Source organism: Amblyomma maculatum, chromosome 4 (assembly GCF_055883805.1).
Source record: "Amblyomma maculatum isolate TAMU_Amacu chromosome 4, ASM5588380v1, whole genome shotgun sequence".
NCBI lineage: Eukaryota > Metazoa > Arthropoda > Arachnida > Ixodida > Ixodidae > Amblyomma > Amblyomma maculatum.
This window is the reverse complement of record NC_139347.1, coordinates 187,237,562-187,261,775: the sequence shown is the minus strand read 5'-3', so window position 1 is coordinate 187,261,775 and position 24,214 is coordinate 187,237,562.

Here is a 24,214-nt window from a genome sequence, read left to right as displayed (position 1 = left end):
GTATTGAAGCTGCATGAATGCTCAAGGTTCACTTGACCACTTGAACTAATGATGATCGCTAGAATACAACAGCAGGGAGAACACAGGTGATTCATAATATGATGTTGTATAGCCCATGTCATACGTTCATTTTGCTGCTTGGAGATCATTGCATCACATTCTTAATTCTAAAGGCGCTGGACATAGTAGCTAAATCAGAAGCAATTTCTGCTGCAGTGTTGTGAATATAATGCATAATGGTTCCTTATGGTAGCCTCTTCTGTATAATTTTGCTGGTAGGCAACAAGAAACACATTTTTTTTCCAAAGTATGAAAAATTAATTCATATTTACCTTCTTTATAGGTCACATCTGGCTGTAATTCACTTTAATGAAAATTCCTCAAGGCTCCAGGCAAAGACAAAAAAAAAGAGATGACCGCTGGAAAGTAAAGATGGCAAAAGCAAGGAAAGGACATTTCAGTGTCGCTCCAGTGAAAGCGCAGCCTACGTTTTGTAAGTTCAAAGTTTGTTCTACTTATAATATTACACGAAAAACTAAGCGCACTGTTGTAATCTTGATGACTATTTCATGCAGCGTACGTCCACAGGCTCCTCCAAGATGTGGAGAAACGGTCTGAGGGCTCTTCGCACAGAGAGACAGCTGCAAGCACAGCTTCAGAGCGTCACTTTATGACGGATGCTTATGAAAGACCGTCAAAAGAACTGATTGCTGCTCACAGACACACATTTGCTCTTCACAATGACTAGTGAATTACACAGTACAACTGTCAGTGTGCTTAACCTAAATGCTAAACAGACTGGCATCATTTTTTAAAAATACTCAGCGCAACAAACATAGGACAAGCAAGTAGACGGGAACAGCGCTGACTATCAACTGCATGATTTATTGAAAGAACACTAATATATACAAAAATGCTCTGACAACCAAGTGCGCATGTTCGCAGATAAAACAACATTTCAAGTTTTATCTGCGAACATGCGCACTTGGTTGTCAGAGCATTTTTGTATATATTCGTGTTCTTTCAATAAATCATGCAGTTGATTAGTCAGCGCTGTTCCCGTCTACTCGCTTGTCCTATGTTTGTTGCGCTGTGTATTTAAAAAAAATGATGCACCAACTAGCTCAACTCACAGTTCTTTTGAGACTGGCATCAGTGCCGCAAAGCATTGGCCACTGTAGCCAAGAAAATTGTTTCAATATGTTTGCTGCGGCTGACAATAGCTGGAGCGCAGTTTCATATGACTTTTGTTGTCTGAGTGCGTGCAATCTTGTACCCATATCTCTGCGTTTTCCTTGTGGCTGCGGCTAAGCAAAAGTGCACACAAAACATGTTGCTGTTTGCTTATCGCGGCAACTACACATGGTGTGCGACCGCTCGCAGGCCTTTCAAGTATTATATCAAAGCTGCCGCTTGAAACAAAAGTAAAAAAGGCAGAGCAACTATGGGTTCAAGGTGTGTAAGGCTAGATTGTGAATAATTATGGCAGTCAGAGTTTTTCAGCTTCTCGAGGCCAAACTAGAAGTCAATGGAAATTTCAAGTGAGCCGGCTTCACAAGTGACCATGTAACATCTCTCTTTTCATGGGCTTGCTGTTCCCCATCCGGTAAGCTACACAGCTGACACAACAACAGTGTAATTATGCCTATTATTATTATTATGTGCGCGAAATAATACAGTGTTCTTAGCGGCAATTTAAACTGCTGAGCGACTCAATGAACTTCATTCAGATTTTTTTTCTACTGTCGACAGAAAAACAAATGCTAAGGTAGGAACAAAAGGCTACTAATACAGTAGCTTGATGAGGTTTTTACCCCTGTTTGACATGGACGACAGACAGTCATATTTTTACAGTGATCTGCTAGCGAAAAAAACAAAAAGATCAGCAAGTAAAAGAAATGTGCAATATGGACAGGTGCTGTGTCGGAAACAAAGTGTGAGAAATGTACATGTGTTTACATTCACTTGCCACTGACTCTTGTACAAGTATCTTTAACGCGCAGAACATAAAAGAAAGACATGGTGACAAAAAAAAAATATTAAAGTGTCACATACATTCGAATGTACGCCGGCTCAAGCATAAGAAACAACAAGGCGGTCAGTTATGAAACTAAGAAAGCACAGTTTTTCGCCGAGGAGAGCAATTCCTCTAGGAATAATCTCGAAATAAAGTCGTTTTCTTTGTTTCTTCGGTGCGTCCTCATCACTGCACGTCATGTGAAACCTTACAAGGGCCAGATACAGCATGCGTATCCTAATACTACATGTTTACCGCGGCGGCTTGTACCTCTCCGGCTCTACCGCTCAGTCGTTTGTAGTGAAACTGCGCACGGAGCTTTGATATTACGGTAAACTTTATTTGCTCGTAGGAAGTTAGGTAAGGGTGCTTAATTCGTTGCTGCTGCGTACAATGCAAACCCGCAGTCTGTACCGGGATCGGGGCCGAAAGCCGCCAACGCCGGCGCACGATTCCGCGGGTTCGCGCACGGCCGAGCCAGGTAGGCGCAGTTGTCTTAGGTAATTTACTATAAGGCAAATGTTTATAACCTACAAACTTACTACGAGACAAAATGCAACCTCCGTGAGTAGTTTCACGCAATCAAGTCAGCGGTTAAGACGGTAGGATTTTAATAGCCGCCACAGTAATGATGCATATAACTCATTGCACCTGTGAAACCATCGCTTATCTGTGCGCTATGTTCAAGCTAGTAAACACATTACTTCCAGCGTATGTTGTCGCCTTGACTTGATCCGAGGTGCGTATTTTGTTTTGGTGGACACGGAAACGGAGCAGCGGTTGCCTCCGAAATTTTGCTGCACTACGTAAGGCGCAGTGGATTGGGGCCCGACATTTAAAGCACAGACTTAATGCTGTAAACCTGTAAGCCGACTTCGAAGTTCATTTCGCATGGGCGACACAAGAAACGAGAACATTCACAGGCGGAAAGTGCCCCGCAAGTACACTGCAAGGAAATGAAACGAGACCGCCGCTTGCGACCGCGCCGCGATTGCCGTGGTGCCTGCGCAAAGGGCAAAGCTGCGCGCGTGCGCGCGCGAGACCGGAAGTGTAGGAAGAAAAAGCTTTGAAAAGATGTTTCTGTCTACAAAACATCCTAATTTTCTTTCCTGATAATTAAAAGTTAAGCGTATTTCAATTTTTTCTGGCATAAGCGATAGTTTAATGGCTGTGCGACGTCGCAAAGAAGCAGACCAATAGTCATTCGAAAACGCATGCACGTAGCAGCGTTGCACAGAGGAGCAGGACTGGCAAAAGTCGAAGGAAAGAACGCGCCAACTTTCGAATGCGATGGTGGGACCTGCACTGCGCGTAGACGTGTATTATTGCGTTCAAATGTGTATCGCAGCATAATCTAGCGACTGAGATAGTTTGTGAGGAGTGCTCGGGAGGTGTTTGTGGGCCCCTTTAATGCAAACGCTCAGAAATCGCATATTCCCGTTTCTGTTTGGAAATACCGCAGCTACTAAAACATATGCCACCGCAGACTTCTTCATATAGCAGAATGCAGTTTGAACAAACCACTCTATGCCTGCTATGCCGTCTGTATGCACGATAGAGTTGTGTGAGTAATTTGGTTCTTTTTTTTTTCTTTCTTTTTTTTTTGCTTTTAAACCTCTGTCGCGGTGTCTCAGTGGTATAAGGGCGCTCGACAGCTGATTTCGAGAACGGGGGATTCAATTACAACCGTTTCGAAAGGCGTTCCTCTGCTGTGGGATTTGACTGCACAATAAACAATCCCACGTGGTAAATGTGTTAATAATGAAAAAAAAAGACACCAAAACCAGCTTCTGCAATCATCCGTCCTAGCCAATGCCGCTTCATGCGTTAAACCCGGGCCAATATGCATTTTTTTCTTGTTGTTGTTGAAGGCTTCTATGCATCCGTAAAAGTTTTAATGAGCACATTTTTCTTTAGAGAAGTGCTCGAATGTTTGGGAAACATATTCCCTGCACCTAATTGTTACCCTAACGATTACATAATACACCTAGATCAATGTACTTTACTGGTAGCCTTATTATAATCATAATCCCTTTTCGCCCAAGTGCTGTCTTCCGACAAAACTCATTTCTGACAAGGGGAGTAAAACAGCTTCATGCAGGCTTAGATATCAGTGTTTAGTTCGGGAATAAATACATTTTTATAGTCACATGATAAGGTGAGCTCAATTTTTTCTAAATCTTGTGCGAAGTAAAATATTAGAGTTGCTTCCAAAACAGATGCCGGATATAACACTCTATATATTTCTAAGCAACCCTAATATTTACTTCGCATAAGATTTATTCATTGCTTAATAATTAGTGATGAAGAAATTTTCAGCCTGTAAAATTGCTTCCCAGAACATGACAGTGCCCAGGCGCAGTTTACAACGATGTCTTCGCGGCGAGTAATTCGTAGCTTGCACTTTAACGTTACTGAAAATTAATCGCTGATTATTGTAAATTCTGTCAAGTGTGTAAAAGTTCTCTTACAGGGTGAAATTTGTTCGCATTGCAAAACAAAATAATTACACTACTAATTTACCGTTACATATTAACATCACACGCATCAGAAATCCCTTATACTTTCCTTGGTTTCAGGAAATCATTTACAGTTAGTGGCGCATGCATTAATACACTATCACATTCTATGACAGTGGCCGCAAAAAGCATCTCGGCAAATTCAATCCACTCAGCGCTGTACACGTGAGCAATCAGCTTTCCCGTGCAGCGAGGTTTCCTGTTTAGTGTCGGCGTGATCTCATTTTTGGGGAATACTTGTGCGTGGTTGTCTGGGCCAGAGTTGATGTGCACTCAGTCTAAAGCAACTCGCCATGCAGTGCGCTGCCAATGCTACATTTAATCTGCTTAATCCTCGAGTGAAGTACGATTTAATGAACCAGGCTTTCTCGATTCAATCTAAATTACTGCTGGTCGGAGCACGAACCTTGTATCTGCGTGGGCTTGACACTACATTCGCCGGTCTCACTCGCATGAGACACGCGAAAACTGTTTAAAAGTCGATAAAAAAACAAAGCTGTCATTAGGCAGGCCTAAGCATTAGGCGCGTGAGCGCGGTAGAGCGCAAGAAACGTGCAAAGTAAACCTAGAAGACTGGTGGTTGCATGCTTTGTTTTCCTAAAATCCGCTCTTCTGCTGCATTGGCGAAATCCCTGGATTTTTTTCTGCAATATTGCAGAAATATTGCAGAACACACGTTTTAATCGCCAACAAACCCGCCGTAAACTCGGAAGCAGAGCTAAGCAGCGTGCGTTTCTGCGAGCGCCGCCGGCTGCCGATCCACACTACCGGAGTGACGGTGGCGCCACGTCTAGGTCGATCTCGCGGCGAATAGTCATCGGTGCGAGATAATGCTCCTTTCACGTTTACGGTGGCTGATAGCTGGTGCGCAGCTCGCTTTAACTGCTTTTTATAGCACCCTCGTTCCGTAGGCGTTTCTCCGCGTTTGCTCGCCTTGTGGCCTCGCACGCGCTGGGAACGCATTGCAGCTTTCTGACCTCGGGCACCCGAAAGCCCCGAAGGTGTGCGCGCTAAGCTGCCGCAGCTGCGCACTGCATAACTTCATGCGATAGCTTTAACGCTTATCCGACCTTAACACGGCTGTTCTAGCTCGTTTCAACGCGGTAGCGTTAAGGGCCCCGTGTCGCAGAAAAGTCAGTGTCGTCGTCGGCGGCCGCCGTCCCACGTCGTCCGGCGTTGGCCAGGAGCGAAAAGTCCCAGAAGAATTATTAAACAAAAACTAGAAGGAAAAATCTCCGACCTGAGGAATCGAACGTGGGTCTCCGGAATGCGAGACGAGCACGCTAACCACTCCGCCACGATTATTTTCTCTTTGTTGCCTAATTTACTCCCAGAGTTTACACATATAGAACATAACACACACACACACACACACACACACACACGCACGCACGCACGCACACACACACACACACACACACACACACACACACACACACACACACACACACACACACACACACACACACACACACACACACACACACACACACACACACACACACACACACACACACACACACACACACACACACACACACACACACACACACACACACACACACACACACACACACACACACACACACACACACACACACACACACACAGAGCGAATATTACGCGACAAATGCACTACCTGGGTTAAAACCACGCTATTTGGGCTGCGTAATCCATTACAAATCAGTCATTTGCAGCAACACTTCCATTCTCGGAAGCCACACAGGCACTTCACTTTGTCTTGTGTCTTGAAAACTTCAATAACACTGGCAACGGCTTCGAGAAAATACTGCCCCAACTGGATGGCTTCAATTGGACAAAGGCGCGTCTATTGATTGCGGTGTTGCCTCAGAAATGTTCATTAGAGAAGTGTACTGTGGCGTATAATAGTAATTTTGAGCATGTCAATTACAGAATTACAGAACACGCACTTAAGCGAGTGGCAAATTACTTTTCCGCTGTACTTCCTCTTCGCTTGGCGTCCACGTAGCGCCATCATGCGTGTGGCGCGCGGAATAAGATAGGCAGCGCATGGCCTTCAAGGTCTTCATCGCGCCGGCTTGGATCGGCAACGATGTTGCCGACGAACTACGACAGCAACTTGAAGCCCGCGCGTTTCGGCAAGGTGGCTGGCAGCGCTTCTACGCACCGGAAGGATTAATAAATAAAAATGAGTACAGCAAGTTGATCTATGTAGGAATTCAAAACAGAGCCTCCCTTCTCAGTGCACGCCTCAGCCGAATTGTAAGCGAAGCAACGCTTGTAAGCGCGAACTGGAGCCGAAAGGTTCTCTCGCAGAGGCCGCTAGGGGAAGCGATGACGCCACCGCTAGGGCATGAAGCGTCGGAACATGAGCTCGCTCTTGAGACGTGTAAGCGGTTGCGTCTACTAGTGCCGGGCGCACTACGGTGTCTCTTGTGCTATCGCGTTCCATTCATAAAGGCGAAGCTTAAGCGTCCTCCAAATTTTTGCCTTGCTGCTTGCCTTTTTTTTCTTGATTACGGCACAATACCTGTGACTTCCTGCGGAATTCACTTGCAAGCGAACGATACTGACCAGAACAGTTTTTTTTTTGTTAGATCCCCAGCACTCCCACGAAACTCGCGATGCGCGCGAGCTGCGGTAGCTTAGCGCGCAATTTAGGATTCCCGCGGTAAAAGACTGCAACGCATGGCCCGGGCGTGGGATGCCGCCTTCGCGTTAAGAGCGGCAGAAACGCTTACGTAATGAGCGCGCGCGTACGCGGCGATCGGGCACCCCTGAAAAAAAAAATATTGAAAGTGATGAGCACGTCAGCTATCGTTAGCAGCCGTAAAAATATCAATATCATTATCTTGCACCCGATGACTATCACTTCGCGGCGGTGACTGCAGTCCAGGCCCCACTTTCAGTCATTCACGTTAAGTCTGTGGGTAGCTGTACACTTCCTCTAGGCTGCTGACGCAAAATTGGAAGTAGGCTTTACTTGTTTTCCTGATTAGAAACGCGCCACCGCGCTGGACGCATTTTCATTTATCGGCAGACAAAAAAAAATGTAAGCACGTATACAAACGAACGAATGAAAGAGAGCTAGAGCCACACGGCAGAAAGCAATAAAATAAGCGCGGCTGTTATACCTAAGCATGGAAAAAGTTACATGTGCTGACTGCATTTCGTTACAAAATACCGTCACTATTTTCGTCAAGTGACTAATCGCCAACATTTTAATTAGAACTTGTCAGAGCCATCCGTTTATAATCTGTCTATTTCGATTGAAGGTGACGGCTTGGACGGAGATCCCTTCTTGGGCGACTTGGGGAAGAATTTTCCATCCTTGGACAAAGCCCTAATCGACTTCCTCTCTCGCATTGCCGATGTCGCCCGAGTCGCTGTTGTCGACAAGTGTTCTTGCATCGACGTAGTTGTAGAGACTTGCGCGGTTTTCCCGATCGCCTTGGGCGGCGAAGAGCCCTGGCGATTTCGGCGCAGTCGGCGTAGCCTAGAAGTGTCCTGCATAACCTCTGCTAGGCGCGTGGTGTCGGTTGACGGAGGGACTGCAGCATAGTCACGAGAACTGACCTCTTGCTCAGCTGACTGGTTCTGGCGTCGCGGAGACGCGTCCGAATGGCGTAGAATGGAGCGCACAGAACCGGACAGCATAGGTGAATCGTTACTGGCCAACGCTGCTTTCTCCTTCACCGGTTGGGTGCCTGGCTTGTGGGCGTCCGTTGGAGCCAGGATGGACAGTCGGCGACCGGACCTGCGCTCTGGGGGCGCACGTTCCCCGGATACCACATTGCCATCGATGGCCGACTCCGTCGAATGTCGTGATTGCCAGCCGCGCTCCGACTGTGCCTTCTGTGGACTCCTGTCAGCTCTGACCACGTGCGACTCGTAGGTGGCGTCGAGATCGACGTCCGACGCTACCACAGACGCTTCGCCGCTCGCACTACGGCCAGCAGTACGATGACGGCTGGCAGTGCCCTCGAGGCTGTACGGGTCGTAGAGTGGCGCCGCTTCCCAGCCCAAGAAGTCGAATATGCCGCCCGGCGGCTGGTGCTGTCCATGGCGCAGATGATCGGTACTGAAGTCGCCAGGGCTGACTGCGATGGTCGAGCTGGTTCGGGGGTCGGCGCCATACGGGATGCGCCGTCTAAAATACGCCGAACCCAGCTTCAGGTCTGACACATCCGCGCCTAGGCGGAGGGAGCCAGCGGAAGAATGGCCGTCGGCTGCACCTTCGACAACGATAGGGCGCTGCTCGACGCCCAATTTCCAGTAGAGGTTAGCGAAACGGTACAACACGTAGAGCTGCGTGGCGTGCAGAGAGAAAAGCGAAATCAGGCTCTGTAAGTATACTGTCACTCGTAGTGTCATTCCTAGTCCAAAATAGCAGGACAGGAATGGCGGACATAAGCATGATGCAATGGATGGGAGTAAAACGAACTTAACGCTGATTAATATACCTTCCAACATACACTGTCGGGCGAAAGCCGGAGTAGAGTATTCATCAGTGTGCGCCAGATTAAAGTTTGGTCACTTTCCGAGTACCTTGGAGTAGGGATGAACGCGAGGCGAAATTTACCTCTCTAGTACCTCAATTAGAGTCGGGGTGGGAGAACCGGATTCGATCCCGCGTCCTTGGGAACAGTAGTCGAGCGCCGTAACCACTGCGCCACCCCGGTGGGGGGGGGGGGGGGGGGGGTTGAATAACCTGTGCTGGGGCGGGGTGTGGAGAGGTAGAATGGATTTTTATCGGTTCATGATTCGCGAATGGAAGTTTAGAAACATGCTTTCAACGTGCAGTGGAACGCAGTCCGAGAACTGTCTATGTGGATGCCGCTCTATACGAGCATACATCGAACGCATCAGCAGCCGTGGTGGTGGGCTCCTCATACACAGAAGTCTCCAGCATGTCCATCCCGCACTGTACTATCACAGAAGCGGAAGTGGCGGCGATCGTACTGGCCATTACCTACGGAGACGCGACCAATCGAGAGCTGCACGTAATCACCGACTCACAAGCGGCGTGTCGGCTCCTTCTTGCAGGCAGAATACCTAAAAAATTAGCTCGCTTCACAACTAACCCTTTGGCTACAACCTCACAGCTCAAACATCAGATCACTTGGGTTCCGGGCACTCTGGATTGGAAGGTAATGAGGTCGCGGGTAGGCTAGCTCGAGGTCACACAAACCGAGCGGCCACCAATCCCGATCTCACAACCAGCATTCCTGTCCCAGCGACTTACGGCGCGCGACTTAAGTACCTACGGGAACAACGTAGGATTTATCCCCCTCCACACAAGAGTCTAAATGCACAAGAAATGCGGGAATGGAGACAGCTCCAAACCAACACATACCCCAACCTACATCAATACAACATAATGTTCCCAGAACACTACACAGACATATGCCCTTGGTGCAACGACCAGCCCACCGCCTACCACGTCACATGGGGGTGCAAAGGCCCCAAACCTCCACACATAAACATGCACCATTCGGAGGCGCAGTGGGAGGCCACTCTGCAATGCTATGATCTAGAGACCCAGCGTAGGCTGGTAACTCAGGCAAGAGCGGCAGCCCAGGCCACTGGGGTCTTGAAATGAAGACTCCACTCACAGCCCCCCCCCCCTTTTTTTTTTCTTTTTTCATTTCTCTTTTCTTTTTGTTTTTGAAATAAAGTTTTCTCTCTCTCTCTCTCTCTCTCTCAACATTATCCCCAAGCTCTTTGACGTAGCGTTTACGATTGGCATCGACTTTCTGCACTGTTAAAGAATTAGATGGGAGGTTCGTGTCTGAACGGGCTTCCGCCATCTGTTTTGCTTGAGGTTCCCTTTGACAGGGAGAAAGGTGGAATTGAAAGAGAAGAGAGAGAAAGGTGTGCCGTAGTGAAGAGCTGCCCACGAATTTCGATAACCTTGGGATATTTAACGTGCGCTCAGATGCCTCTACGTTTCTCCTCCATGGAAACGCGGCGGCCGCGGTCGGGTTCGAACCCTGGAATAGCCGGGCGTATTAACCACTGAGCCGCTGCTGTCGGTTCATGATTTTCAGCTTCAGTAACGAGTCGGGATTTTATAATAATACCAATTGCTTCACAGGAAAAGGCACTGTATCTGTCACATTGTTCCGCGGAAGCCTGACCTGCGCCGTAAGGGAAGGGAGGGAGGTGGGAGTGAAAGTTGAAAGTGAAGGGCTAACGAGTAATTGTGACCGCCTGGGGATTTTTAGGTTCCGTTTGGTTTGTGGGGTTTAACGTCCCAAAGCGACTTAGACTATGACAGACGCCGTAGTGCAGGACTCCGGAAATTTTGACCACCTGGGGTTCTTTAACGTGCACTGACATCGTACAGCTCACGGGCGCCTAGCTTTTCGCCTCCATCGAAAAGCTACCGCCGAGGCCGGGATTCGATCCCGCGTCCTTGGGAACAGTAGTCGAGCGCCGTAACCACTGCGCCACCCCGGCGGGGTAAGGGAAGGGAGGGAGGTGGGAGTGAAAGTTGGAAGTGAAGGGCTAACGAGTAATTGTGACCACCTGGGGATTTTTAACATTGTTGTTGCGACTCAAGGAAGAATGAAAAGAAAATTCAGGGGCCAGCTACTGGCTCTGTAGCTGAGCCGCCTCCGCTGCCTCGGGAGAAGAAAGAAAAAGGACGAGGAGAAAGACGCGCGTCGCAACAGCCGTCGTCCACCACCGAAACGGTGTCGGGTGCAATAACGGCCTACAACAAAGTATGGTGGCAGGCTAGCCCCCGCCGCAAGGAGGAGGTGGGGAAGGGTGGGTGATCCTGGCCCTGATAGGGCTTGGACAGGTCGGTCACCGCCGCTTGCGGCGGTGGTTAGCCTGCCATCGAGTTTTATCTGTTGTAGGCCGTCATTGCACCCGCCACAGCTTCAGTGGTGGACGACGGCTGCGTCTTGCGGGCGCGTCTTTCTCTTCTTCTTTTTCTTTCTTATCTGTTTTCTCTTCTGTCCGCACGATGCAGCGGAGGTGGTTCAGGTACAGAGCCAGTAGCAGGCGCGTTCATTTTCTTTTCCTTCTTCCTATAGCCACAACAACAACAACACGCCGCAAAAGGCAGTGACGTACAAGTCCCAGACCCGTAGGGCCAGGATCAACCACCAACCGGATATTTAACGTGCGCTGACATCGCACAGCGCATGGACGCCTCCTTGTTTCACCTCCATCGAAAGCAGCCGCCGTCGGTCGGGATCAAACCGAGGATTTGATCCCCCGTCTTCGCATTCGGTAACCGAGCGCCCTATCCACTGGGCTACCGTAGCGGGTTGTAGACATGTAAGTTAGCGACGTGTACTCACCTATGGGGCTGAAACGTGGAGGCTAACCAAGAGAGTTCTACTTAAGTTGAGGACAACCCAGAGGGCTATGGAACGAAAAATGGTAGGGGTAACATTAAGAGATAGTAAGCGTGCAGAGTGGGTCAGAGAAATAACTCAAGTTAATGACATTCTAGTGGAAATTAAGAAGAAGAAATGGACATGGGCAGGACATGTAGTGCGAAGAGAGGATAACCGATGGTCGCTGAGGGTAACAAACTGGATTCCAAGGGAAGGAAAGCGTAGCAGGGGGAGGCAGAAAGTTAGGTGGGCGGATGAGATTAACAAGTTCGCAGGGGTCAAGTGGATGCAGCTAGCACAGAACCGGGTTAAGTGGAGAAATATGGGAGAGGCCTTCGCCCTGCAGTGGGTATAATCAGGCTGATGATGATGATGATGATGATGAAGTTAGCGACTAAGACTGACTGTTTCATACTGGAATCTCTCCAGTACAGTACGCCGAGAGAACTGCAGAAGTCCATCATATAATGATCTGGCCACTTCGGCGACGCATGCAGCGTCGTACGAAACTCAACAATGTGTTGCATATGCTGCGTCGCACCTCATACCAAACTGTATGCTTTGCAGAGGCGCTATCTCGAGTACGCTGTAGTGTATTGTGTTGCCGGGCAAAGCCGCCCAGTAATTCAGCTGGACGCCAAACTTCTTTGGCGAACGCCTCCTTCACAAAATTTGGATACTTCTCTGCAGAGCAACAGTGCACTGGAGGCGAGCCGTGCCAAAGGGAGAGAAGCGACGTGTTTCAACATGAGCTCAGCGTCTAGACAGCACGGCGCCGTGGCCCTGGCGGTGGACTCCCTCTCGTTCCGCGGCATATTTGAAGCAAGGGCGCAGCAAGCTCTCCCATTGGCCCTGCGAAAGTGCTGCCGTCGGATTGGACCATTTGAGCGTCAACGGTTTCTCGATTACGGAGACTCAAGTGCTTCTGTTCGAGACTCCGAGTGCGAGTTCGTCACTAGCATCCATCGGGAGCAGTTCGCCTTTGAGAGAGCGGACGTGGCGGAATCTCCCCGGCCGTCGCTGCGCGAGAACAGTCGCGTATGGCTATGTTAGCTTTCGGTCCCAGAGCCAAACTCGTTGTGTAAATGCCTGTAAATAGTGTATAAAGCTTTTTCTTCATCTCACCAACGCCGACTCGGATTCATCGCTACCGCCCAGGGAGCTGACAACCCTCGTTCACGAAACGGGTGACGAGGGCTAAGCAACCAACTCCTTGGCACAACCCTGTTGACGGTGGGCTACTGTGTGATAACCCCACCGGTACAAGAGTATTCGACAGATGTACGCCGACACCGCATCTATCTATCCGCTCCCTTATCTAGCGACGTACATACAGGTGTAGTAAAAGCATTCGAGGACACTTTGGCGACTGAAGTCATGAAAGGTGAAAGCCTGAGTGCTGCATTCTGCTACGCGACTGTTGCATATGAACGATGAATGCTGCTACGAGTAAAGCGACAGACTACTCTCACATTCTGCGAGTGCATTTATTCAGTGAATTATGCTTGGCAGCGATGAGATCGCGCTCCTTGTAATTTCGCAGTTGTTCTACGTTTGCTGTTGTGTGGTCTATTTTACATGGGTGTGCGGCAATAATTAGTAACCAATTAGGTGACTGCACCAATCTTATTAATTAGTAAATACTAAATAATCAGTCATAGCGTACTTAGTGATAAATTAGTTTTAGTCATTGATTAGTAATTTGTGCTTAGTAGTTGTGAATTAAATGATTGTTATTTATAAATTGACCATTGATTGCCATATGGCCATATAAGGCACGCTTTCGAGCAAACTGTGGTGGTGCTCTGTAATTGGTCGAGCCCTCCATGACGTCATTCCGTCTCGACCAATCGGAGCCGCCGCAAAAGCGTTGACACTTTTGCTGACGACAGTGATGAGGTAATAACGGCTTTTGCCTTAAAAGTTTCCAGGACGCAGGTTCTGCTTCTGGTCGGCACATTCTGGCACTTTGTATCCCATTAAAGCAATCAATTATCTCGGAGGTTATAATAATGCTCCTTCTACCCTGCACAGATAATTTGAGACTTGGGGCTGTCGTAGCTGTCTCACTATACGGCTCTGAAGAAGACCGTGTGGCCCGAGAACTTTTGACTACCCTTGTACGTAGGTGTATGCATCCCCCATATTCCCTGCCCTCCTTGGAGTTGAGATCACGTGGAAGCACCATCTATAGACCCTATTCACTATCAGGTTTAGCTGGCGGCAGTTGGGACAACGCTGTATAGTGGAGACGCCATAACGTTGGGCGGTTCCAAACTAAAAGCACACAATAGTTTCCGACGCGTCGGCGCCAGTCTACAGACGTCCTCCCTGCTGCGCGCCGTTCATTTGTAGGCGACTTGAGACGCCGTTTACAACTCCATCCAACCAGAACTGGGATTTCACCGACGCTGTGCCATAATTCGCCGTAGGGCAGCTCTCTCTCTCTCTACCTTTATATTAGCCCTCCGAAATTGCTTTGTGCTTGTGCCCCGCCGGTTTGCCCCGCCGGGGTGGTGCAGTGGTAAGACGCCCGACTACTGTGCCGGAGTTCCCGGGTTCGAACCCGACCGCGGCGGCTGCGTTTCGATCGAGGCGAAACGAAGTGGCGTCCGTGTGCTGTGCGATGTCAGCGCACGTTAAAGATCCCCAGGTGGTCGAAATTACTCCGTAGCCCTCCACTACGGCTCCTCTTTCTCACTTTCCACTTTCATTCCCACCTTCCTCCCTTTCCTTACGTCGCGGTACGGGTGTCCACAGAGCAAGTGTGACAGTTACTGCGCCTTTCCCTTCCTGTGAACCAATTTATTATTTGTGCCCCGCCGGGGTGGTGCAGTGGTAAGACGCCCGACTACTGTGCCGGAGCACCCGGGTTCGAACCCGACCTCGGCGGCTGCGTTTCGATGGAGGCGAAACGAAGAGGCGTCGTGTGCTGTGCGATGTCAGCTCACGTTAAAGATCGCCAGGTGGTCGAAATTACTCCGTAGCCCTCCACTACGGCTCCTCTTTCTCTCTTTCCACTTTCACTCCCATCTTCCTCCCTTCCCTCACGGCGCGGTTGCGGTGTCCACAGAAATCAAGTGAGACAGTTACCTCGCCTTTCCCTTCCTATAAATAAATAAATCTGTTTAAATCTGTGCTTTGTGCGTGTCCGTGTGCTGTGCGATGCCAGCGCACGTTAAAGATCCCCAGGTGGTCGAAATTACTCCGCAGCCCTCCACTACGGTTCCTCTTTCTCTCTTTCCACTTTCACTCCCACTTTCCTCCCTTCCCTTACGGCGCGGTTGAGGTGTCCACAGAAAACAAGTGAGGCAGTTACCGCGCCTTTTCCTTCCTCTAAATCAATCTAAAAAAAAAATTGCTTTGTGCGTGTCATGGGTGCCAGTAAAGCTGCAATGACGTCACGTGAATAAGCTCGATAGACATTGTTGGGAAAGGAAAAGCGCTGGCAGCTGGTGCTCTACGATGAAAGAGCGCTCCACGAGAGAGCCTATGGGTGCCTATATTCGTTACACAAGCTGGTTGCAGCACTACGAAAGGTAGGGACCCTCCGTGCCAATCATGATGGCGCACAATACGAGATTTAGTTCCTACGTGCCTGTTGGCCACGGTATAGAAAGGTGGCGGAAGCTCTATCATGCTGCGCGCGTCCGCCATCCTGGTGACTCGGGTTGCCGTTACCTTCCATAGTGCTGCTAACAGCTTGCGAGGGGGATGCAGAAGCCCGCGTACTATATGGTGTGGGCCTGTTAGAAAAATACAAAAACAAAAGTTATGAAACAGCCAATTATATTGAGGGCTGGGATGCAGCCCTGTCCAGCTCGGACCAGCGTGGCCTGGTCCAGAGAGCTCGGGTAGCGGCGGCGGCCAATGACATCCCGGAATAGGGTCGGCCACTCAGCTCCACAACCATATGCACCTCCCTTCCCAAACCATTTCATTGTCAACAAATTTTTTCTCGCACCTCTCCTCTCCAGCGCAGGCTCATCGAGACACGCTATGTTTTCATCTTTCGGTGGCACCCCGCATGTCCCCATCCCCGTTTCCCTCGTGAAGCATTATTGACTAGTTTTATCATTTAATATGCGCCCTAATCTATCCACCATGATGGCATTATGGTCTAATATGACGGTATTTTATTTTTAAGGCGAAAACATTTCTAGGCTCACGGAACGAAATCCTGTGCGCGAGGTATGTCATATTCCGCGAGATTCCACGAGACAAGTTCCTGCCTGGCGTTCCTCCCATCTGCAATCCCACACTGGAACGTGCGCGAAGGAGCACCACGTGACATGAGCGCTGGTGTACCGTCCAAACTAGGGTGCCTCGATGGCTTTCGCCTGCGCTTCCAATGTGAGGACACCCTTTGTACCACCCCTCGCTGCCGTTTTCCCCTCCCGGCGGAATGTTGGGTCCCTCTCGACAGTTGCAGCGAGCAATACTTGCGGCGAGGGCCCTCTGCAGTTGTACGGTGACTAAAATAATGCAATTTAACTCGACAAACACGGCATTTTTTTATTTTCTCTTAGTAGTAATGCTCTGGCAGTTTCAAGTGTGATCTTTACATGACGCAGCAGTTGTAGTTGGCTTGGTAAATTCCGTACAAACATATGCTGTATTTGCTGTTCGAGCACAATGACTTTTCATAACGCCGCGATCGTTTTTCTCCAATGTGCCAACAGCGAGGAGGGTGATCTAGCCTGCAAATGTAACTATCTTTGTGCAGTTTAAACCCACTTTTCTATCTTTCATTCGAACCGTTCCCTATATCTTACAGTACGACATCTGAGGTATTTTCAACGCAGCAAATGTAATTTTTTTCTTCCAAGCCGTCCTTCTCCGGTCTGAACAGCAGAGGACAAATCTGAATCCGTAACAGTATCTTTCAGTCAGTTTCTCCGATTGGGGCGCTTGGTCGTGCATCGGCAGTACGGTGGCTTACGGGATTGAAACTGCTATATTGCCTTTTCTAGCATAAAGCTATCTTTTTTTTTTTTACATAGCCTGCTGTACATGAACAAGACAGAATGCGTGCGGAGTTCATTATTCGAAAAAAAAAAAGGGTTTTTTAGACGGAAACACGTGACTAGTTTTGTCCTCTCTTCATCTGTGTTTTTGCACTTTCCCTCTAAAAGGGACCAGACTTGATTTTTGTTGAGTTAATGTAAACGTATCTTGTGATGAAGAAAACCACTGAAAGCGAGCGGGTTACCAAGATACCTGACAAAGTAAGCCTCTGATTGCTACACTTTCTGAATATTGTTGCCCCGGGCATGCTCAATTACTACAACTCTCAGAAGGAAGCTGGAGAACTTGCCGCCTATGTTGCTTATTCGGAACTATCCGCTCTTGTTTTATAATCGTCGGACGGGGCACATGCGTGAAAGATTGATGAAAAGTCAAGTTATAATCATAAAGCGCACAGAAAGAAAGTATCTAGGAAGGCGACAGACAAGCTTTCATTGCCGTTAAAATCATTTAGCTGAGCAAGAAAAATTGAGAAATCCCAACATTTCAGCGCAGACACACACGCGTGCCGAATTTTGCTCGTACCAACGGCCTGTGGCGCCAACAAAAGGAAGCCCTTTTTCTTACCTTCCGCCCTCTCTTTTATAGTGAAATGGGTAAGGGGAGTACCTACTGGCATCATTAGAAAAAAACTTAGTAAGGTAGGGTGAGAAAAATCGAAGGGGGCAGGTGGGTGAGGGTGGTAGTCTGAGTGCCTTTGTGCAGCGACAAAATGCAGCGACGAGAGCTTCAGATACACACTTCGTAGCTAAAGCCTCTATTTAATGCGGCCATTTTACCGGGAAACGCTTTCTTCACCAGATTACTGAAGAAATCCTCGCTAAATTTAGGTGTTGCCTGGCAGCTTAGATCCTTACCTCTCCTTGGAGCCATCATTTCAGCTAAAAGCGCAAGTTCGCAGAGCGCCGGCTAGAATGACGAAAATATGACGAACAAAGAGGTGGAAAAGGAAAAAGTCGCGGGAACGTCTTTACCAACAATTTCTCACCTCGCCTGAGGCATAGCTTGACAGCTGCAAAAACATGACACGTTTTCGAGCCTACTTATCAGGATATGTGACTCAGGTCTTGTCGACAAAGCAGGATACTTCTGATAGCATTGCGCAGAAAGTAGCTCGGAACGAGGAGTTTCGTTTGTGTATGCGTACTGGAGGGCAGAAAAAGCGAGTCATCGCGGCTGAAGTTACATTGCACCTAGCCACTGATGACCATCGCAAACACTTTATAAATAAAAACTTATAAAAAATATGTTACTGCTATTCGGATATTATATTACAACATGCATGCTATACACAGGATCTAGAGAAAGTCCCTGTCACTATCTCAAACTAGTCTGAAACCTTCTCCTGCAGCTACCTCGAAATGTTCTTAAAACAGCTCTTATGCACTGACTATACTTTCGTTACACTGCAAAAAGACGTTCACGCTAAGTCCCAAGGAATCGAAATTTTGACTATCGCAAGTGAGTAAATTGTAGCGGGGTATGCTACGCATATCAGAATGTAAAGACTGTTCTCAAGGCAAAGAGCTTCTTGGCAGAATACCACAAAATATGACAGATTTTAACGGAATTAAATTCGTTTCGCCACTGCAACACTCTCTGATACCATTGTCTTGAGTGAACACCAAATTCTCAAAAATTCGAACGATAGCGGTAGTCGTCGAAACCGCCCGCCGCACCATTGCGCGCAGTGCTTCCGAACGGGCGAGTGGGACCCAACATGGCGCAGAGAGCAGTTTCTCTACCCTGAAAGCGGAGGCGAAAGCATCGAGGCTCCCTAGTCCAAACGCACTGGCCGGAGAAAGTGTGACAAATATTGTGCCTTTCCTTTCTTCTAAGCCAATTGTAATTATATGTAACACTGCAACGAACGCCGATGAGGGGCAAATTATAGGAGCACTTTCACCATTCTCTTCTTAAAAGATAAGAGACCCTCTATTTAGGTTTTAATTAAACATCTGACGGCTTTATTTTCTTTGGGAGAAAATAAATAGCAGAAAAGTCACTGGCTGGTATTTGCAATCCTACACGGTAAAAAAAAAAAAATGTATACGACGGAAGCGTGGTTTTATGAGAATTTGAAGTTAATTACGGCGCCGATGATGACGTTTGGGCAGGGAGTAAAAGGCGAAGCCTGAAGAGTTGCTTTGTGCGCTTGACCAAAGAAGCAGCACCCCGCGATTGCATTGTTTCTTTCACTTTAAAAGGGATAAAATAAAATCTTTGCCACTCAGTGTTTCCGAGTTATAGCTCACTAAACATTGCCGCTTAGGGAGACTGTATATATCCAATTCCTAGTAGAATATGTCGGTAGTAAATGAGAGAAACGAGTTCACCTTGTTTTCGCGAACAGTTTTTCCTCCGAGGGGAGGTTCTTGTGAGACTTATAGTCGGTTTGTAAGTAGTGTGATAAAAGGAATGTAGCGCATAGCGGCTGCCCATAAAGGCAGTGCCAGCTGTATATGCAAAATGAATTTCTCCTTTTCTACTTCGCTTCTTTGAGCGGAAATGCTTGCGCGGCACAGGCTTTTAACACGTTATCTTTCTTAACTGTGATAGTACAGGGCTAGGTTTTGAGTACACCAACATGTTAGAAGTAGGCATGGTCCTCAACGCAGTTGCTTTTACGTTTGTTTTGTTTTTGTTTTTTTGCCTTCAAACTTACTTATCAGCACTAACCTTGGCCGCTTCGATAGCAAGTCGGACTGTAGTGTTCAGCACGAACCGTTCCGCCTGCGGACAAGATTAGTTTCGTTAGCGAAAGACTATTTTTTTTTTTCATTGCTGGCTTATCGTGTTCTATAGCTTTATAACAGAAAATCCTCATGCCATGAGACCACACTACGATGAGTTGCACATATATGTGTGGGAGCTTACTGCGTTCTCTTCGTTAAGGATTAACAGAAACATTTGAAGCAAAGCTTCCAAACGTGAATACGTCTTAAACTTATGTTTGGAACTATTTTGGAACGTAATATAGGAGGACTATACTTAGGCAGGCATCAAACTCACGCTCCCGCTCGTATTGTAGTTGTAGACCAAATCGGGGCCAAGACTCGCTGGTGAGGTGGTGACGGACCAGACGATGAAAACGAGCAACGCACGCCTTGGTTTCTGGTAAAGAATTGAGAAAAACGGCGAGCAAAGCGTGGATGCCACATTTCGTTGCAACGCGTATTCCGACGCGAACATAATCGAGCGTTTGAAATAAATCAGCTAAGGACACGATGCCGCACTCAGCCTCGTGAGGAGTCGGTTAGCCACTTCACAGATACAAAGGAAAACATGCATATTTTGTCATACCTTCCACGTGTCTTTTCAGTGTGTCTTTGGAATGAGCAGAATGCTTACAAATTGTTATAGCATTCTGTCTCATGTTCTTTAACAATAGGTTATCCGAGGCGATGGGATATGGGGTACAGAACCGTGTTCAAGATTTCCTTTGTTATTCTGGCCGCTCCAGTCATCCCCAGCAGGTACCATTACAATCTGATTATTGAAGCCAGTACAATTCTCTTCGCAGGTTTAAAAAAAAAATGTCTGGTTTTGACGAAAACTGCTAGTATTTCTCAAATAAGGTTCTCATAGTAACATGCATGGTGCTGTCATTTTGTCAGGGATACTTGACGACGATTTGTAGCATGACTTTGTTGTAGATTCGAGAAATCAAAAAGAAAGTTGTTTCTAGAGAAGAGACACAAGAAATGGTTCACAACATGGGCGTTGTTGTTGAGCACCACTCCTTGAGCAATATGCCAAAGCGCTGTTTGTTATTATCCTCTGCTTAGTTTCCGAACCGTTCGGTTTCCGTCCTCTATGCGAACGGCGGAATTCTTATAATTAGATAGCACACACGTTTGCTATCTAAGCACATATTCTTTCTTTTTTTTTTTTGTGATGGAGGAGTTCTGTGCGTTGTTCTTGAACGGTCCCTGTTAAAGATCAACGCACAGAATTCCTCCATCCCACAAACAAACAGTCTGTTGAAGGCTCTTGCCTGCACAAGAAGCTACGCGCAAAACGAAATGAAAGCGAGAGAATTGTGGTGCCTCTGGCTTGCATAATGTAGTTAAACACTAGAAGTGGCTTCGCTTACTGCAGTGTTTGGTCAGCTTAGTAACACTGAACACTACGACATTTAATCTAGACAGACGTCCTATCGGGAGGTCAAGGACAGTTGTTGCCAACTGCTGCTCTTAAATAAGTCCACCAGCAGCATTCTCAGGCTCAGCATATTGCAACCCGCGCGAGCGGAACCTTACCCGATACGCAATATAGTGCGGCAATGGAACTGCAGGGGACTCAGAGCCAAGCTTAAGAATCTGGAATATGCAGTTTTGGCCCAAACAAACAGACAGGAGTCAGAGCACTCCAAGACACGAATACAGAAGTAAAGCTTGCAGGATGTACAGCATACAATGTGAAAGTGTCGGCTGAGCACCGGCCGATCACAGCTACACTTGTGCATTGCAATTTAACTGCACACCAACTAGATTTGGAAACACCGGTGGTCTCTCGTACATTTATACAAATCCTACCGAACAAACGATCACAATATTCCCTCTACATTCTAAAAGTATACAGTCCACCTAAAGACAACAGCAGGAAAATAGCCACACTCTTCCGTAAGGCGCATGTAGCCGCTCAAAATGAAATGTTGCTGGCTATTAGAGACTTTAACGCATCCCATGCTGAATGGGGCTACTCAGTTAACAGTAGAGAGGGAACTAAGTTACGGGAAACAGCTCAGACGCTAGGGCATACCTTAGTCGTCGACTCTGATAGAACTACACGCATTGGTAACAGTGTAACCAGGGATACGTGCCCTGACCTTACCTTTGCGGGAAATATCCCCGATGCAAGGTGGGGAAATCTGAATACAGACATATAGAAGCGATCACTATGTACTATGTACCAGTTTTCGAGCCAAGCATTGCAAATGCGTCGCCAGGAAATGAAGCACACGACGCCTTCAGATATGTCCGCTCATAAAGGCCAGCGGACGGTATAGTGGAATTAAGACAATGGAGCGTCTGTTGCAAGACGCCGCAAACACATCAGACTGTGACACTGGATGATAGCGGTCCCAACCCGGACGCTAAGCTAGTGCACATGATGGAAACACAGAGGAGTATTCATGCTCGATGGCGTAAAAATAAGCCCAACCGACGTTTAAAAATGTGGCTAACCCGACTTGAAAAGGAAATCAAGGCTTACTCGTATCAGACTTGCGACCGCCTTAATGGGCAACTGGGCAACAAGAACACATTGTTTCTACTTAGACATTTACTCGATCCTACGAGAACTAAGGCCGAATCTCACAAGAACCTATAGAATCTCGCAATCTTTCCTAGGCACCGATGAAGAGCTCATGAATACATTAAATCAGTACGTTAACACCTCCCAGGATATACACACGCCAGACGGGCACTCAGGATAGGATAATCCTCAGATGGATAGCGTCTTTACCGTAGCAGAGATCAGAGCTGCCCTTAAGCAAATTAACACCACCTCGGCATCGCGGGAAGATTAGATCACCAATAAGATGTTGCGCAATTTAGAGGACCAGTCATTAGAGGCTCTTACGGACCTCTTCAACAGGTACTGAACGGAGGGCAGCGTTCCTGAGGAATGGAAGCACGCTAAAATTAGTTTCATACCTAAACCGGGCAAAAGACGAGAGAGGGGCAACCTTCGCCCAATCTCGCTAACGTCATGTTTCGTGAAGGTGATGGAACACGTTGTCTTAAACAGGCCCCTCATGCACACCGATGCGGAAGGCACGTTTACCCCGTCCATGATTGGGCTTCGAGCAGGTCTTAATAGTCAGGACATGATGTGGAAAATACAACATGATATTCTAGGTACAAATCGCATAAGAACCACACGAACCATATTGGGACTCGATGTGATTAACGCCTTCGACAATCTGTCACACGCTTCCATCCTCACTCACCTCTCACGGATGGACGTAGGCAAACGGACATATGACTACATCGCTACCTTTCTGAACGCGCGTACGGCTACGCTCCATTTCGATGAAAAAACTAGCGACAAAATTACACTAGGGACGGAACACCGCAAGACACCGTACTTTCACCTTTTTTCTTCAACATCGCTACGAGTGGTCTCTCGCGTCTGTTAGATTATATCCCACACCATTACGTATACGCTGACGACAGCACCATATGGATTAATTCTGGCTCCGATGGAGAGATTACAGAGTCACCACAACGTGCTCAACGACCTATTGACACGGTAGTCTTATGTGCAGGAAAACAGCCTTGCGTGCTCACCGGCTAAATCTGAACTCTTAGTTATAAGGAACAAACAAGCTTTACAGGCAGAAACAGATTCTCGACAACCATCCGATACCCCTGGTAGCCGCGATCAGAGTTCTCGGACTGTTGATTCAGAATAATACGCAGAACAGAAACAATACGCCGGCTACATGGTGGACTGGTGAGGCGCATTGCCACACGTCGCAGGGGTATGAGAGAAGCCGACCTGTGCAGGATCATTCAAGCCTTCATGATAAGCAGAATCATGTACGCCTGCCCGTACTACCATCTGCGTCGTAGGGACAAAGATGCACTTATTAGCATAAATAAAACTGAATACAAAGCGGCCCTTGGCTTGCTGGTATACACCAACTAAGATCGACTACTGCAGTTGGGAATTTTAAGCACGCTATACCTGAACAAACTGAAGCTCATACGACAGCCCAAGTGACCCGCTTGTAACGCTGCGTTGCGGGATGCGTAATTCTCGACAAGCTCCACATACACCCCACTGAGGAGGTCTCCCATTTATCGGCTGAGATTAGTAGTAAAATATAGTTGTTAAGCCAATGGCCAAAAGCATTCAACCAGGCGGAAATAATACACGCAGGAAGACAAGCAAACAGTACGAGAACGATCCACAAGCAATGTACGTTGATGCAGCTCAGCACATCAAAAACGGGGCATACGTGGCATGTATGGCCACTCCAAAATCAGCCTTCATTAACGCCATAACATTTCGTGCTAGCTCCATATGCGAGGCAGAAGTAGCAATCGCACTGGCCATCGCGGATCCCCGCACCAAAACTATTCTAAGTGACTCAGAGCGCCGTTCAAAATTTCGCCAAAAATTGTGTAAGCGCGCTCGCGAAGCGAATTCTGCGCAATCGATCTGGCAATCACAACATCAATCTCGTATGGGTTCCGGCTCACGTGGGTAACTCCGGAAACGAAGGGTCGACCGTCTAGCCCGAGGCTTAACCAACCTGCGGACGGGAGATCTATCGGGAACGGACGCACCCGTCGAGGCGC